Raw genomic sequence first — 14,194 nt, 5'->3', positions numbered from 1 at the left:
CTTCCTCCAAAAAGTATTTAATATATTCTGAAATAGATTTTCTTAATTTGTTAATCAAATGTCCTTGTCGTAAACGTATCTTCTGTAAACTTCTATCAAAGTTTACGAAGACAGCACGGTATCAACATGACTATTTCGTAAGAATGGAGCCTACTGCCAGTGTTCGCCTCTCCGCAGAAATCCATAAACACGCTCTCTGAAAAACTTACGTGTATTTGAAAAGTCGACCAGCAATACAGCATGTACAGAATGGAGAAGTGGTCGTTAAAGTGTCATGTTCATGAATATCGACTGCCTCGAATCTTATTCTGCTTAATATTCGAACTGAACTAAATCAACATCTTCTCTCAATCACAAAAACACAATACTGACCATAGTTCTACGCAATTATGTGATCGAAGTTGTCTTGTGAACTCATACGGACGTGCAATACCAAAATAAAAGTTGCTTTCGTTCCTCTAATGTTGTGCGCCACGATGAGGTCTGAATAGAAATGTCGATAAACCATGGATGGAGTGCTCTGTGGTAGATGCAGTATGTTTACAAGCAGATATCTTTGCCAATCATGTACTTCACCCGTCGGCAGCCTGTCCCATCTCTGAGAATCATAGTTAGAATTTGGTGAAAGTGACACTAAACAGCCGTGCTTGTAGCCCCCCCCCACCCCATATAAGGCCAAAACTACCATATAAGGCATGACTCCTCCTCTCGTTGAGAACGGTTTTACGCATGAACGGGCAGATTCAATTGGCTTGAGGAGAATAAAGAAGTAAGGCACTCTCCAATTGGGCAGCCGCCGATTAGCAGCTATACAGTATGTTCTGGTTGATAGAGTGGCTGTGTTATTACTGTATAGCAGAGTGTAGCTGTATACACAAATCAACGTAGACATAGATCTTGATTTTTTTTTTTATATAATAACGCAAAACTCTTAGGCCTCACTCAAAGGGTAAAATGTCTTTATCAAAGTAATAGGCTTATGTCAAATACGTCCCCAAACATCAGTCTTTATAAACTTTTCCACTCTAATTTAGATTTTTTTCATTGTTTATTTGATGGCTATTGAACTCAATCATCCCCACTTTAATTTACTTTTCTAAAAATGTTTTAATTACTTTTATATCCTACTGATACCACAATGCACTCTTTCTGAATGTTTAATGTTATGCCCACGTTCTGAATGCTATACAGTTTTCACAGTAAGATGATCGATTGTGCCAAACCAAGGTGACAAACTTCTCGCCAAGAGACACATATGGAGTGTTCATTTTGTCAGTTTGTTGTGCAGCTAAACTTGCTATCTGGATATCAATGCACAAAAGGCCATAGCAGTAATGAACGATGACTACTATGTTTTTCTCTAATGGGGTTTTCAAGCTGAAAACAGTAGGGACCTAATTATATTTTACAGACAGGTCCTGATATGTCATAGTAATAAGACCATTGTAGATGACAGCAGCAGAATCCCATGTGAAGACTAAAAGTAAACTCCACCAAAATTGTACGTTTTCAACCCTTCACTCTGCGGAATTTGATAACCTAGGCCTGGATCATGGGATGTTAATAGTAGTATATGTGACAGCCATTTGTTAGTGAACATCGAAGGTAAGCTATATGCCTAACTCAAATACAAATTCACATTTTCTAACTCCGGCCTGAAATGTCAGACGTTGATAACAACATTTAAGCCTAACAACTTTGACAACATCAACAATGTATGTTTTCTCGCAACAGATCTGTGAGTAGATTTTTTTCCCCAGACGTGTTATAACATGCAGAGGGAAAGACTCCCTAAATGTCCCCAACCTTGTGCGCCAAAAGTTAGCTTTCATAAGGCCAATAAATTATGGCAAATGGAAATGCCATTAACCCGCTATAACTATTCTGACGTGAACTCATTCACACAATTTTAACCTGTGCCATTTAGAAGGCATATTCTACTTAGCGTTCATGCTGTTTGAACACTTGTACCAGAACAGACCGAACAGCGTGTGTCATGAAGGCTTGGCGCTTTCAGAAATGCAAAGCTCCACACATTTTGCTTTTATGATTTTTACTTTTTCAATAATGAGGATAACTAATCTTTAAAATATATGATTACAATGTCACTAGCCAACCTATTGCCGGTGCAGGTTGGTTTGAAAGCCATGCGTAAAACCAAATATTCAGTAGGCCTAAAGTACAAACAGAATACAGCCTGGGTTATTCACATTCACAGAAATAAGCTGTGCGAACGGAAAAACGTCATTAACGTTTTAGTGATTTACCCAAAGGAAAAAAGCGCGAAGAGGACGAGACCCCACTTAGCTTTTAGCCAGGTTGAGTGCAGTGCTTCAAGTGCCCCGGGCGAAAAAGTTGGCCTCGCGCTCGGCATAATTGTTGTCACATGTAACCTTACCTGTCTTCCAATTAGCCCCTTGACTCGCTATTAGAGCATTCCATTGGCTGTAGGCTAGTGACCAAGGGCAATTTTTGGTCTGGGGGCCTAATAAATAGGGTGTAATTCTAATCATTGAAGGCTTATGAGGAAGGCTGGAAGAGTTATCAAGTAAATGTAATTGAGCAAAGCAACATTTAATGAGGTTCAACCCCAAAACAATTTGTAAGTCGCTCTGATAAGAGCGTCTGCTAAATGACTTAAATGTAAATGTAAATGTAAAACATTTTTAAATGCATATTATATGTACTCCTCCATTCTTCAACATAAGTAGATGGACCAATACTAGTTGTATATTATGTTTTCATTGACTTAAGTGAACTGTTGAAATGTGGAACTAGTGAAATTGGATCAGTTTCCATTGCAGATTAATTAGAAGGCATAAAAACGATCCATGAAATTCTAATTGTATTTATTTGTCACATGGTTCGTATACAATAGGTGTATACTAACAGTAAAATGCTTACTATGAGTCAATTTCTATAAATGCAGAGTTAAAGATAAAGATATAAAATGAAACATAGAAATACTGACAGGAGGAATACATTACACAGTAAATAACGAATACCAATGAGTCAAAATAACATGGCTATATACAAGGAGTACCAGTACCGAGTGGAAGTGTAGTGGTACGAGGTAATTGAGGTAGCTATGGACATATAGTTAGGGATAAAGTGACTAGGCAACAGGATATATAATAGACAGTAACAGCAGCGTATGTAGTGAGTGTGAAAGTGTATATGCTGTGTGGGGGGGGGGGTTATGTGTGTGTGGGTGTATGTAGTGTGCATGTGTGTGTGTGTATGTGTGTGTTGGTGTGTCAGTGTGTCAGTGTAAGTATGTGTGAGTGTGTGGGTAGAGTGAAGTGGGTGTGCATAGCCAGTTCAAGAGAGCCTGTGCAAAAAAGGGTCAATGCAGGTAAAGCTGTGCCACCTATAAAGAGACCTGCTTTTATGGACCTTGATAATTGCTTATTAAGATGACAATAACATTTTGGATTGTATTCCTAAACATAAATTAGGGTTATTTTTGTTGTTATTTAGCTGTAACTTGATGATTGAAATTGATATCACAGCTCATACCAACCGAACCCATGTCAAACTAGCTAGTTGTAAATGAATGAACCACTACCTTTGCATGTTTAAGTGATAGACTACCACAACAACTGGCGGTCAGGTTTGGGTTTAAGGGGTAAGAGGGGTTGGGGGGGTAAACGTGACCGCATAGGATTGCCTAGCAAATGCAAAGGCAACAGGTTTACTGGGTAATTTATGGAGGCTCTGACAACGCCAGAGGCCCACAGTGCAATGCTTCTTCTGGCTATGCTAAATATGACCCATTTCAGAAAGGTGTCCATAAACTGATCAGGTATGTGAGCTGAGTGTGGGGCGAAAATAGAAGTGGGACCTGAATGAGCTGTTGGACAGGGCCTCGCTAATCCTCTTAGAGAGACAAGAAGTGGTGTTTGGACTCTCTGTGTATGTGATCAAGTCCAACTAGTTACATGGAGTGAAGTTTTCAAGAACTAGGCTAGCACAGAGACAGACATAAATTAAAATCCAAGGAAACGTGCGTTTGTTTGTGAGTGTGTCAAAGTGAATGTGTGAGCATGTTTACTTTTTATAGTGGTCTGAGCCGACAGTTTTTAGGCCTTGCTGTTTCCTTAGGCCGATTGGGGTTGATTAAGAGGTTAACCATGGAGAAGCATGGCGTCTTAAAGGGAGATTTATTTGTTCCTGCGCTGACCCCTTAGGAGTTGCTTCCCTCACCCCAGTGTCCTTAGGATTTATTTAGTTATTTGTTTATATGTTGGAAGGGGTCACTCGTTTCCCCACTCCATTTTCCCCGTTTGTCCATCCCAAGCTCATTCCTCATCCTTTTTTTTGCAGTGGTTATGAAGTTGTTGCCATTTTGCTGAGCAAGCTATGTTATGACATGAATTAAGTCCCTGCTAAGTCTCATGACCTTTACAAAACCAGTAAGACACTCCCTAAAATTTGTATTTTTGTTATCGGTTCAACTTTGACACTTGGATAAATGACTGTGTTTGTTTTACAGCATTCACTGCTTATTTCAATTCAGTACCATCTTATGGTTTTCAGTTTCCTATTTAATTTATTCCTACATTAATTTGTTTTTTACATTTTTAACAAACAAGCTCACTAACTTCCTGTACATTTGTCCAAAGAGGAAGCTATGACATATGATCAAGCTTGTTATAGTTACATAGATAAGGAGTTAATAGTTCTAAAACAATCTATTATAATTAAGTTATTCTAACTACTGATATTAGGACTTGGATAGGAAAAACTACACATAAAAAATTCTAAACACATGGACACTTTCTCCCAAAAGTCTTAAACATTTTCAACTGACTATCTTTCGAACACACACACTTACTCACACCTATTGTGTAGGGTCCTGCCACAGCCTAGAGTCAGTGGGCCTTTTCCAGGGGGGCTATACAGGGAATGCTATGTGCTAGCATGACCTGACATGTCTCTGAAGCTGGAGGGGGTCTCGACCTCTGAACTCAGGCTCCAGAACTAGGAAGATGAAAAAAGGGATTGCGTGGGAGGTTTGCTCCTAAACAAGGGCTTCTGTTTCGACCACTCCAGGAATGTCAGTTCCATAAAAAGATGCCGAGAGAGAGAGAGAGAGAGAGAGAGAGAGAGAGAGAGAGAGAGAGAGAGAGAGAGAGAGAGAGAGAGAGAGAGAGAGAGAGAGAGAGAGAGAGAGAGAAAAGAGAGGGAGAGGGGAAAAGAGAGGGAGAGAACGAGAGAGGAAAAGAGAGGGAGAGAACGAGAGAGGAAAAGAGAGGGAGAGAACGAGAGAGGAAAAGAGAGGGAGAGAACGAGAGAGGAAAGAGAGGGAGAGAACGAGAGAGGAAAAGAGAGAACGAGAGAGGAAAAGAGAGAGAGAGAACGAGAGAGGAAAAGAGAGAGAGAGAACGAGAGAAAGAAAGAGGTGAAAGTGGAAGATACCGCACTTTGCCCATAGTCCTATATACTTATTCACCAAAAAAAGATGCCCTATCACACTTCCACACTATTTATGATACCATCAAATTGTCCACAGTTTAAGAAGTTGCTAGTTCACATTTATATAACAAACAAATAATAAGCAGAACTCTTGTGAAATATGAAGTGCATTTCAAATCTACAGTAGTGTGTTACTGTTTCCTCTATACCATCTATTGGCTGTGCCACATGAGGACCATGTAAGTGTGTGACTACCTAAATCCATACATAAGACTGTATAAAGAGGCCTTGTGGCAGGCAGCCTTGTGTCCTGGTAGACACAATTATAAATAATCAGGCGTTGAGGCTGTGACCAATGGGCTTAACAAGACAGTGTACTGGGGGCAGAAACAGATACTCTTCCCCCTAGCCTCCTCCACCTTCATAATGTAATGTTTACAACCATTTCTACCCTGAACTGCGGTCATGTGATCGGGCAATAAATGACCCCCTGGCCCCTGCAGAGGGAAGGGAAGCCCTTGTGACTTGCTAGCCTGTGCGCACTAGGCTAGCCGGAACAGTTCTGACGTCGCATGGCTGGGGCCAAGTCAGGAGATAACCTTGTGTGACACTGTTTTCCATTGAAACAACCATGAAGAAGGCAGACATCTGGAGAAGAACACCCAGCACCGCCTAGCAAGGCTCCTAATGCATTCCCAGTGGAACCTCGCTAACACAGGCCTGCCAACCGTATGTCTCCTGGAAGCGGCTAGCGTTTTAGCCAAATGTCATCTTTGTGCTCTTGTGGTGATAAGAATGCCCAAAACAGGAAATGAGGCAGCATACGAGCACAATGCGGAAAGATTGGGGATCCTGATGTCGTTTTTTTTATTATTCATCTCCAATAACTCCTGCATGAGATTAATTATCTTCTTGTGTAAGGAGGTTTGCCTGTGTAGGCGATGATTTAGTCTATTCAATGTAGTCTGTCTAGACGTCATGCTTTTGGACCACATGCTGTTAGATTTACCTCATCAGGCCGTATAGATTATTTCATGATCATGGTTCACCAATGGCCATGTCAAGGGCCACCCAGACTTCTGACTGATCTCAGACCTGCTCTAGTGTCTGATTGCATCAGATGTCCACCATGTGACGTCCTTATGATGGAATCTCTACTAGCCAGGCTACAACCCATGGTCCAATCTCTAGGCACAGAAGACAAGAACCACCAGCAAATGTTTGGAGAAATCCTCTGTTCTCAGTAACAAACATATGGAGAATTCCTCTGTTCTCAGTAACAAACATATGGAGAATAATCCTCTGTTCTTAGTAACGTAACATTAGGCCAGCAGGCCAGGTCAGTCCAGCCATCTCTGCGTAGTTAACGTGTGCAGGGGTGGAAAAAGGCCAAATTCCCTCCCCACTGTTAAAATCTCAGATGGTGGTCTTTAACACATTCTCCCTCTCCCTCTCTCCCTCTCTCCTCCTCTCCCAATAAATATCTCTGACCAGCAGTTGACCTTTCGCCGTGGCCCCCTCCGTTTCCTCCTCCTCTCCTTCCATTCCCTTCTTCTCTCCCTCTAACCTCCACCACTGAGGCTCCACTGCTGGCCAATAGGAACCAGCAGCTGTGGGGAGGTTGGGAGGGAGGAATGGGGGAGGGGGCAGGTGTGGGGGGGAGTTGAGGTCACAAGGGTCATGGCACTGGTAAAGTCATCGCTGGGGCTCCGATGCGGGGCATCACTTCCCCCTTCAAAGGCAGTGTGGTGACGTCCATAGCCCCCCCCCCACCCCCTTTGCCCCCGCTGTTCCTGGGCTCTCAGGGTCGAGACAGCCGAGGGTTAATAAAGTGATACCAGGTGTTGGCCAGAGAGGCTTTTTTCTTCTTCTCTTTTTTGTTTTACTCCGCCACCAAACTGGGGCCCCCCCATATTTCACACTGCTGAATCCTGCTGGGGATCAAGCATGAGAGCTAGCTAGTCAGGAGGGGTGGCCACGTATGTCAACATGAAAACACCCCTCAGGTAGCAGTGAGTCACAGAGACATGGTGTGTGTGTGGACATCCTAAGCAGAGGGGAGGACACATGTCATGTGATGGCAAGCTGAATAGCATCAGAGTTCCTGTAACGAGTGTCGAGGACCAAGACGCAACAGGGAAGTGTATACTCATCTTCTCTTTTTAATATATAAGAAGGAGAAACAAAATAAACACATATACAATTAACAGAAACAACACTAACAGTTCTGTCAGGTGACAAGCACAAAACAGAATACAACTACCCACAAACCACAATACAAACACACCCCTAATTATAGGACCTTCAATCAGAGGCAACGATAGACAGCTGCCTCCAACTGAAGGCCCCAACACCAATTAACTAAACATAGAAATACAAATGACTAGACAGAACATAGAAATAAACTAACATAGAACAATAACCAAAACCCTGGACTAATAAATCAAATACCCCTCTCTACATGGACACATACACACAACCACTCTGAACCACATAAAACAAATACCCCCTGCCACGTCCTGACCAAACTAAACACTAACAAATAACACCTTTACAGGTCAGAACGTGACAGTTCCAATGGGCCTCTATGACAATATGGGTTAACTGAGCCAACAAAGTGTCTGATTATGTACCACGGAGGAGGATTTTAGCCAAAAAGATCCCAATCCCAAATTCCACCAGTCACTTTCCCGGATCAGTGGATACACAAGCACAGATCAGAGGTTTATAGGGTGGTATACTGGTATACTGGTATACTGCAGATAGCCTAGTGGTTAGATCGTTGGGCCAGTAACCAAAATATTTCTAGTTCAAATCCCCGAGCTGACAAGGTAAAATTCTGTTGTTCTGCTCCTGAACAAGGCAGGTAGCCCGCTGTTCCTAGGCTGCCATTGTTATATAAGAATTTGTTCTTAACTGACTTGCCTAGTTAAATAAAGGTTAAATAAAAAAAAATGAGTTGTGTGGTGTGGCTTGAGCCCAGGAACAGTAGAAAAGAGGACCCCCTGAAAAGCTGTGAAGATCAAACCCAGTGAAAGGGAATCATTGTGGCCAGAGCAAATCGCCTCTGACAACGAGTGAAGAGCAACAGAGGGAAGCCGCTAGCGGCTGCAGCCGCGATGGTAACTAAGAGAGTCCTCGGCTTGTGTGTGTATATGTGTGTAAAGCTGAAATTACAGTATATACAGCTGACAACCACCAGATTTGGTTCCAACACCCTCAGAACCAACTCATTGTGAGGATGCCTCCACCCCATGGCCCAACCAGCAATTCACATCAGTTCGATGTGGTCCTGGTGGCGTGTGAAAAAAAAGGTCAGGGCCCGGGGTCTGTTTCATCAGTCTTGTTGTGTTTATAGGCTGCAGCAAATGTACCAGTCACAGCAGGAAAAGAGTTACCAGCTGAAGAGCTCATATATGCATTGTTTTCACTGTGCTCCATCCATATTGAGATGTGCTGTTTTTCCCCACGTGGGACCAACGCCATGCTTTGGGAACACCCCCACGCTCTGTAGTGATTGGCTCGTGATTTGCTAATGTCATAGGATGTTGAACTGACGAGACCGGACGAGACGATCAGATTCTCCTGGAGAATTTCTTCCTACGCACTCCCGACATTTTCCCAACATGCTCCGAATTTCATTCACATAAAAGTGACAGTACTTTACTCTTCCAAGTCGCCCAGGTCTAAATTGACCCCATGGGCTCTGAAAGACAGCCTCAAGCGTACACACACAGGTTCCATGGCCGTACCCCCATCCCGTTTAATGAGGGGCACCTAATTAACACTAATTAACGTCAATGACAGGCAAGGGGCCATTAGTCAAGCTAATCCGTAGTTTACATTTTCCCCTCTCTTGGAACCCTGCTGGCGAATTCTCACCCCAATCACAGAAAGGACACATTGTTAAGAAGCTCAGCTGGCATCAAAGCTACGGCCCCCTCAACAAGTTGCCCCATTAGGACCTGAGAAAGAGAGCTGGGCCTGATCAGAACACACCACTCACACAGCCCTGGGACTGGAAGGGGTGGTTGGGTGTGAGGTGGGGGTTGTGCCCCCCGGCCCCTCCGAGTTTAGACCCTCGCCCGATCCATCAATGACTCGTTTGCTCTCTTTCATGATCCCTGGTCGTGTAAAAAATGTTGAGCGTGAACGTGGGTAGTAAGGGATCGGAAACTGTAAACAGGCCTCAGTGTATGAGCTCTGTTGGGACGGGATGGGAGCCTGAGAGTGAAGGGAAGTGTGTGTGGCTGAGGGGCGAGGGGTGGGAGAGTCTCTGGTTTTGGAAGGGGGAACAGGGGGCGGTGGGAGTAGGTTCTGACCTTTGTGTGTTTCTCTGTGTGAATGCACTGTTCTCTGGGCCAGGGTTGTGCAGTGGAATCTGTGAATGGGACAGTGAGTGGAGCACTTGTTCACTGTTAATTTGTAATAAAGCCGACACTTCTATTGGCAACCACACAAAACCCTGAAACCGCATGATCTGCAACACACATTTTGTGCATTAATCAAAGGAGATAATTAAAGTAACTGTCCAGGGTTTCCAGATTTCTATGAAATATGACCTATAATAAATTACAATATGAGTAAAATAGTTTTTTTGACCAAAAATGCTTAACTGAATGATATTTGGGGATTTTGGCAAAGAAGCACTTTATCTACTTCCCCGGAGTCAGATGAAATTGCGGATCCAATCACATGGATCACTAACCACTTTAAACAATGCCACTTTAAATAATGACACTTTAATAATGTTTACATATCTTACATTACTCATATCACATGTACTGTATTTTATACCATCTACTGCACCTTGTCTTTAAATGTACATATTCTCATTCACCCCTTTAGATTTGTGTGTATTAGGTAGTTGTTGGGGAATTGTTAGATTACTTGTTAGATTTTTGTGTCTTAAGTAGTTGTTGGGGAATTGTTAGGTTACTTGTTAGATATTACTGCGCTGCTGGAACTAGAAGCACAAGCATTTCGCTACACTCGCATTAACATCTGCTAACCATGTGTATGTGGCCAATAAAATTGGATTTGATTTTGGATACCATGTTTATGTCTCTGCATCCAGTATGAAAGAAGTTAGAGGTAATTTCGTTAGCACAATGACTGGATGTCCATGGTAACAGCTAGTATGCTATAATGCTATATGGTAACATAGACATCCAGTCATTGCGCTAATGCTAGTTAGCAACTTTCTTCAAACAGCAAGCAGAGACAAAAATGGTATCCACGTTTTTATCTGACTCATTGCCAAAATCTCGAAGTATCCCATTAAGTATGTTAAAAAGCTGATTTTCAGTGTTGGAATGGTGTCGGCATACACCAACATCAGAAAGGTGTGGGCATATACCGGTCATTAAAATGAATCAATATATGACATCATCCTCTATGAGGAAATAGCAAATATTTTTTTAACAGTCTGAGATAAGTTTGAGGTGTTTTTTTTCTTCTCAAATTTATACTTTGGCCACAAATACGAGTATAGAATGAGTCAACAACATTATTTAGTTATGAGTTAACAGAATATGAACTTTTAAAAGTTAGATTTACTTCAACGTTATGTTGTTGGAGTGTCACTCAAGCTTCTGGAGACATTTCCGAATAAGTTGCTATGGGCTGCTGTACAGTATGCAGCATTCACAAATTGTATTATTCCTCAATAAAGAAAATATTGCCTGGTGGCTCAATGAACATAAAATCAACACTTCCTTTATATGGTATGTTAATATTACCCACACGATTAAATAGCTATTACATCCACGGATTGGTAATATAACAAACATGGCTTGAGGAAGAGCAGTCATAGTTGAATGACTTTCCCCATGTTTGCACCCTGCAATAATAACACACTATCCAGCTAATTCTCCGTGGGTTTGACCTGACAAGTCCCTTTAAACTCTCTTTAGTTCTCTGTGTAACTTTATCGGCCACAAAGAAACTGTGCACCACCTGCATGTCCATAAATCAGTCATTCTTTTTGAAATCATAAAAATGAGCCCCCACGTTTACTCTAGCGCTTCCTACACGTCAACCGTCCAACACCTTTTTTCACTCATCTCCTCCAAGTCTTGGAAAGTAAACATTATACATTCCAGCACATAGCCAGGCAGTTGGCTTCAGCGTGTTGTGTTATTTTGTGGCTCCATGGACAAGTACAATGGAAAGACAGCTGTGCTCTCTATTTGGGGTCTTGGAGCCACTGGAGACTTGGGAGCACATGTTCGTTAATGATCAATTACAAAGGCTACAATGGGGGGACTAGTCGCTAAGGGCTGTAGTGCTTTGCATCTCAAATCATTTGAATGACCAAACCTTCTGCTAAATGTATAACCGAGGATGTCGTCTTAAATTGATCGTGGATGAGTCGACGGTTTAAGCCCATTAAGGCTGGGTGTAAAAACAGCCATTAGCTATTAAACATTGATTTACTGAAGAAACAAGTCAGCAAGATACTTGCTTCCCCTCAACTTACCTCTAATTTTAAAGAAAGGCTGTCATTAATAATGTTTGGAGAAACTTCTACATCTGAAATCACCTCAGATTGTTTAAATGCATTTCAAGTTTTCCTCATCAAAATAGTTTAGTTACATTTTCGAACACAACTATTTTGGTAAAACAATACACACTGAACAAAAAATATAAGTGAAACATGCAACAATTTCGAAGGCTTTACTGAGATACATTTCATATAAGGAAATCAGTCAATTGAAATAAATTCATTAGACCCTAATCTATGGATTCCATATGACTGGGACTACAGATATGCATCTGTTGGTCACAGATACCTTAAAAAAAAAGTAGGGAAGTGGATCAGAAAACCAGTCAGTATCTGGTGTGACCACCATTTGCTTCATGCAGCACGACACATCTTCTTCGCATAGAGTTGATCAGGCTGTTGATTGTGGCCTGTGGAATGTTGTCCCACTCCTCTTCATTGGCTGTGTGAAGTTCCTGGATAAAACATTTTTTTTAACCTTTATTTAACTAGGCAAGTCAGTTAAGAACAAATTCTTATTTGTTATGGCCTACTGGGGAATAGTGGGTTAATTGCTTTGTTCAGGGGCAGAACAACAGATTTTTACCTTGAGGATTCGATCCAGCAACCTTTCGTTTACTGGCCCAACACTCTAACCACTAGGCTACCTGCCGCCCCAAATTAGAAGGGAACAGGAACATGCGGTCATCCACGTCGATCCAGAGCATCCCGAACTTGCTCTGTGGGTGACATGTCTGGTGAGTATGCAGGCCATGGAAGAACTGGGACATTTTCAGCTTCCAGGAATTCCTTGCGACATGTGGCCGTGCATTGTCATGCTGAAACATGAGGTGATGGTGGCGTATGAATGGCACAACAATGGACCTCAGGATCTCGTCACGATATCTCTGTGCATCTCAAGACATTGGAGGCGGTTTATGCTTGAGAAAGGAACATTTAATTCTCTGGCAACCGCTCTTGTGGACATTCCTCCAGTCAGCATGCCAATTGTGGCATTGTGTCATGTAACAAAACTGCACATTTAAGAGTGGCCTTTTGTTGTCCCCAGCGCAAGGTGAATCAGCCATATATCGAGCCTGTGTTCCAAGTTATTTTGAAGAGTGCAAAAATCATTTGTTTGGATGAAGAGGCATAGCTTTGGTTCCCAAGTCCTGTCTTTAAATCTCTTCACACCATAGTCACTTTATCAGTAAAGGCTTAAACTACAAAATGCATTACAGTATGATAGGGGTGTTCTAATCTAGACAAGTTGGCAAGTTTTTCCCAAAAGGCTTTTGCAGAGCAGTACACTTCAAGAGAACGTTTCAAATGCTGTGAGCACTAAAGCTGTAAGGAGAAGTTTTAAATAAAGAGCTGTCCGGACAAGCTCTCTCGCACGCACGCAGGCACACACACACACACACACACACACAGAGAGAGAGAGAGAGGCACCTATCCCTCTAGGGCAGTCCACGTCCCTCCCCCACCCCTGAAACCCGATCTGTAGGCATGCAGCAGGAATTCTCCAATCGCCCTGACTTTTGACCTCTGCCCTTTTTGGCAGCAGTGAGAAGAGAAGATGAAGTGTCCAAGCCTCTCTTTTCCCCCAACACAAAAAATCCCCTGTTCTAGCAATCCCCCCCCCCCCCTCTTAATATCTTGGTCTCTAACTAAGGTTTGAGTGTGTGTGTGAGTGTGTGTGTGTTCATGCTTGCATTCACATGGGCTTGCAGACGTGCATGTGTGTGCATGCCCGTTGTTGTGTTCGTGCGCGTGTGCACATGTGCGTAAGTGTGTGCGAGCGAGTGTGTATGTTTGCGAGATGGTGCGAGTCCTCCGTTCCCATGCCGCTGCCCCAACAGCCCCAGTACGAGCTGCCCCAACAGCCCCAGTACGAGCTGCCCCAACAGCCCCAGTACGAGCTGCCCCAACAGCCCCAGTACGAGCTGCCCCAACAGCCCCAGTACGAGCTGCCCCAACAGCCCCAGTACGAGCTGCCCCAACAGCCCCAGTACGAGCTGCCCCAACAGCCCCAGTACGAGCTGCCCCAACAGCCCCAGTACGAGCTGCCCCAACAGCCCCAGTACGAGCTGCCCCAACAGCCCCAGTACGAGCTGCCCCAACAGCCCCAGTACGAGCTGCCCCAACAGCCCCAGTACGAGCTGCCCCAACAGCCCCAGTACGAGCTGCCCCAACAGCCCCAGTACGAGCTGCCCCAACAGCCCCAGTACGAGCTGCCCCAACAGCCCCAGTACGAGCTGCCCCAACAGCCCCAGTACGACTCTAAAACCC

Source organism: Salmo trutta, chromosome 3, assembly GCF_901001165.1.
Source record: "Salmo trutta chromosome 3, fSalTru1.1, whole genome shotgun sequence".
In the NCBI taxonomy this organism is placed as follows: Eukaryota; Metazoa; Chordata; class Actinopteri; order Salmoniformes; family Salmonidae; genus Salmo; species Salmo trutta.
Note: the sequence above shows the minus strand (reverse complement) of the source record.